Source organism: Macadamia integrifolia, chromosome 5 (genome assembly GCF_013358625.1).
Source record: "Macadamia integrifolia cultivar HAES 741 chromosome 5, SCU_Mint_v3, whole genome shotgun sequence".
Lineage (NCBI taxonomy): Eukaryota > Viridiplantae > Streptophyta > Magnoliopsida > Proteales > Proteaceae > Macadamia > Macadamia integrifolia.
In genome coordinates, this window is record NC_056561.1 from 7,679,814 (window position 1) to 7,685,103 (window position 5,290).

Genomic DNA, 5,290 nt, shown 5'->3' on the forward strand with positions numbered 1-5,290 from the left:
CCAGGGGTACTTGGGCAGAGCTTCCGTTGGGGATGGGTTATGGAAGGCTAGGCTGATGTGGCACTCGAACAGAGCTTCAGCTTGAAACTTTTCTTTTTTGGCAAAAAATGGATTGAACTAAAACTTAGATTGAAGTTCTTCAAAACCCTTTTTCACTTCCGCTATGGATGAGCTACTATTAGAAAAATTCCAAGGGCACTTGGGCAGAGCTTTTGCTGGGGCTGGCTATTTTTGAAAAAGATTCTAGAGGCACTCGGGTAGAGCTTCCTTTGGGACCAACTACTTTTGAAAAAGATTCCAAAGGCACTCGGGCAGAGCTTCCACTGGGGATGGGTTATGGAAGGCTAGGCTGAGGTGACACTCTAACAGAGTTTCAGCTTGAAACTTTTCTTTTTTGGCAAAAAATGGATCGAACTAGAACTTAGATTGAAGCTCTTCAAAACCCCGAAGAACACTTCGAAGATCCGAGTAGAACTTCTGATCTTTACAAAGATCGCATCGAAGGCCCAAAGAAGCTTGAAGGGGGAGGGAAGGAAGAGGAGAGAGCGCAGAGCTCCTAAAAGAAAGGGGTTGCTCTTAAGAGAGTCTTTGGTATCTTTCTACGAGTGAAAGGGGGGTATTAGTAATTTTTTGAAATCAATAAGGTGATGACACCTAATTTTTACCCAGTGGGTAAAGACCAGTGACAAGACATAAAGGGTGATGCGATATTTTTAAAAATGGTGAAGATATTTTCTTACTTGTGAAAGTGGACAAGATCTTTTCTGACAAATAGAATCTTTTCTCAAAAAGTGAGATTTTTAGCAGAAAACTAGACTGTCGAGGAAATTTTTAGCAAAAAACCCGACTGTCGGGAGAATTTTAATTAATGAGATGATGACATCTAATTTTTACCCAGTGGGTAAAGACCAATGACATGACATAAAGTGTGATGTGACATGAAATAAAGTGTGATGTGATATTTTAAAAAATAATGAAGATTTTCTCTTGCTTATGAAAGTAGACAAGATACTTTTTTGCTTTTGAAAGTGGTGAAGATTTTTTCTGACAAATGAAATCTTTTATCAAAAAGTGATATTTTTTATAGAAAACCCGACTGTCGGGGGAATTTCTGGAAAAAATACGAAAATATCAAAAAATCTTTGAAAGTGCTGGGAATAACTTTTGGGAATGATTACGGGAGATCCGTAAGTCCGATTTCGACGCACTATATATTGTCAGAATTGTATTTTTGAGTACTATCCATTCGTATGGTCACTTTTGACCGGATTCCTTCACATATGAAAAGTTAAAATTTGACACTCTTTCCTCCCACATCGGGTTTTAGGTTTTTCGGGTAAATCAGGGTTTGGGTAGGTTTGGAGATGGTTAAGGGTAAATTACCATTGTCAAGCATCTCCATTGATTGGAAGTGAGAGTTTTCGTCCACCATCCTTGTATCGTCATTGCCAGGGAGGGTGATAATATTTGGTGTCTACAGCTGTTAAGGTGAGATTTATTACTTTATCGCTCAAAGATGGAGAGACGAAAGGGCTATATGGGCTGCTTACTGATTCCATTACCACTTGGGAGAAATTCATAATGGAATTTCTAAAGAAATACTTTCCCTTGAATAAAACTAATAAGATTAAAAATGATATTCTTCAATTTAGGCAAAAACCAAAAAACCAAGTGAATCATTTTTCAAACTAATGCAAAGATTCAAAGACTTTCTCTAAGAGTTCCCTCACCATGAACTTGATACAGGGCATTTGTGCCAAATCATATAAGAGGGAATTGAATTTCACACAAAGCAGATGTTGGAATCCATGTGCCCTATAGGATTCACTTTATTTACCGATGCCAACATTGCTTGGAAGTTTTTAGTCAACCTGGCTGAAAAGACTCGAGTGGGAATTAACTCAGAAGACTGAGAGAGCCATCACTGCCAAAGGTTTCTTTTCTGAAATTGTTGTGGCAAAAGAAGCTCATTTAGATAGTCTTCTTAAGAGACTAGAAAACATAGTGGTTAAGGGACCATCTCAAGTATGTCAAGTTAATCAGACTATCCCTATGTGCAGTTACTGCCATGCTCCAAACTATATTATGGAGGAATGCCCCAATATTTCTAGATGTAGCAATGGTAGTGAGAATGTGAGTGCAATGTACCACAATAATTCATATAGTAGCACTTACAATCCAGGATGGAGGAACCATCCAAAATTCTCTTAGAACCAAGGGAATAACCAAGTTGGACCATCAAATTTTTAGAATCAATGTTAGTTTAGTCCACCAAGGTCCAATCGTCCTTCTAATTTTGTTAGGCTACCACCTCCAATTCTGAATTTGCAACCCCCTTGGTTTCAAAAGTGGTTGAGTCAGCTAGGATCAGTTCTGTCTGCAGAAAAATATGGAACTTCTCACGAGTACCTTCATGACAAGCCAACATAATATGGAGAAGCAAACCTCCCAACTTGTTACGACTTTACATGAATGGGTAAAAGGGAAGCAACCAAGTCAACCTGATTTGAATCCCAGGAACTTGAATGTGAATCAGAAAGGCTAAGCTAATTCGCTGAATTTAGTTCAACAAAATTCACAATAAGGAGAGTCCTCTAGTCACTGTAATGCGATCTATGCATTAAGGAGTGTCCATGAGTACACTCGAGATGATATACCTGATTCATCTGAGAGTCCCGAGAACCCTTCTATTAAGGTTAGTACTCATCTCCTTTGCCAAGTTCATCTGAGGAACCTGGTATTGTTACTATTCAGGTTGAGCAGCCTGAGCGTCCCAAAGAGATTGGTGAATATCAAGAAAATTGCTTCCATCGGTAAAATCCTTAATGCTTTCAAGAATGTGCAGGTCAACATTTTGCTGTTGGATGTAATCTCATAGGTCTCCACTTATGCTAAAGTTCTCAAAGACTTATGCACTCAAAAACGATCCACAAATGTGCCTTAGAAAGTCTTCTTGGCTGTAAATGTTAGCTCCATTTTGTCTTACCGGATGGTAGCTAAATATAAAGACCCTGGTTGTCCCACTATATCTTGTGTTATTAGTAACAAAGATGAACCATGCTCTTCTTGATCTTGGCAAGTGTTATTTGTTTCTATCTTTTAGTAATTTCTCCATATAAGAAGAGATATCAGGTAGTCTGGAGCTGATAGATGGTAGTAGCACTTCAATCCATAAGGTTGTATTGCTCTTTCCCTCTTGTTTATATTCATTTCTCCCTTTTTCTTTATTTTCTATATTATGCACATGTCATTGGAGGAGACAAAGAAGAAGAAAAAAAAAAGAGTAAAAAATGATAAACACAATTTTCCTTTTTTGAGCATTGGAATTTCATTTTCTTGAGTTATATCTTGGATTCTGCGATTCTTCTATTGTTTGTTGAGTTTCCACTTGAAAATTTTGAGTTTTTCCATCTCTTGTAAGCTGAAGATGTTTTAATGTATCTATGAATGCCTAAGTAAAAAAATAGTATTCATGCATAAAAAAAAAAGATCACCTTCTTAGTAATCAGGTCTCCTTGCTACAAGCATTGGGCTTCGCATCAAACAATTGGGATGATTGAAAAGAAAAAATAATTTTGGGATATTGCTCATTAGTTCAGTTTTGGCTTGTAGACTATTTGGTTCGAGTTAGTAAGCCCTATGGGTGTTCTACATCTAGTTCCTTAAAGCCATCTGGCCTGAGAGCAATTGGCTTAAAGTTCACCCACTTTTAATGTATTATATTATAACATATTCTACAATGCACGTATATATTATAATAATATGTACAACGAAGTATATGTATATTAAACATATTTATAAACAACATTAAAAGTCAAGGTTGGGTTGGGCTAGGCCTAGGACTCAACTCGGGCCCTACCCAACCCTGACCTAGGGTTAGTGTTTTTCAACCCTAACCCACTCTCAGGGCTAGAAAACTTAGCCCAAGCCCTATTCAGACTCAGGGTGGGTTCAAGCTGTCATGGCCAAATTCACATCCCTAAGAGAAACCACCCAAAGATTTTGCTCCACCACTCTGGATGATTGAGGATCACGTTTATACCTCGTGAACACGAAAGTTAAAGGAGTTCTACAGAAGGACGGACTCTCCATGCTCAAGAGAGAAAAACACTGAGACACGATTTACAAAGTGGATAGTCCATATCTGAAGAGGGAAGTGCTTGGGACACAACCCAGCAGTTTGCCCTGAGAGGAAACCGTCTCCAATTGAAACTCAACTTCACCTTAGCTATAAAAAGGGAAAGAAGAACTGAGGTAATTCATTTCTGACTCCCATTCACATTTGTTCTCTTAGTCTATGCTGTTACTCATATCTGACTTGAGCATTGGAGAGTTTTTCCCCGGATTTACACCAATCTCTTCTCACGTGCTTCCTCCTCTGCAGATTCTCAGGATAGATTTTGACAGCAGCAAAGTTCAATGTCTTGATCTTAAGCCTAACAAGATTGGATCATGACAAGAACCATTTTTCAATCATTTATTGGTACGTTTTTCCATGCGTATATATGATGTCTTTTTTTTTTTTTTTTGCTTTTTCTTTTTGTGTGTATATGTATACATATACATATACGTATAGACTACAGCGTTCCCCAGCTATGTCAATGTCAGGCAGCATTTGTATTATCCCAATTCCCAAAGGTCTTATTCAGCATCCGAGAATGAGTTTGGAGATTTTGAAGGCGGAGAAGGCCCAAGAACGGTGCCACTGCCCACCGTCATTGCTCTTTAGTCTTAAGAAGCTTCGCCAGGCTTGCTTGCACAGAGACTTGACATTCATTTATGGACAGCATGTTCCCTCCACGTAAACTAAAAACCTATAAACATGGCAAAAATTCTTGTGTAGGTCCCACACGCAAAAAGGGGTAAATTTTGGATTTCTCTCTTTTGTTGAGAGGGGGGTTGGGTGTTTGGGGTCCACTGGCTCAGTCCGGCATTAAGTATGTAAATATGCTAAAAACTTTCCATTTTTTTTTCATGTCAGCTAACCCGATCTGTAAACTTCACTGGATCCCTATAATTCTAACATCCAAATGGGCATATATTGGGTCAGGCTTAGGGAGCTCTAAGGTTGTAACTCAGTTGGTAAGAGAGCATGTCTAAATTGATATTTTAAGTTCAACTCTTTTCCTTTCCCTTATTCTCTTGGAGTCAGCACCACGATGAATTTTGTGTGTGGGAGGTATACAAGTAATAGTCGGGCCAAAGGTTTAGACACCCTCGTTAACGGATAAAAAAAAAAAAAGTAAACTTTAACATAATTTTCTCATCTTATAGTGTTGTGTGACAGAAA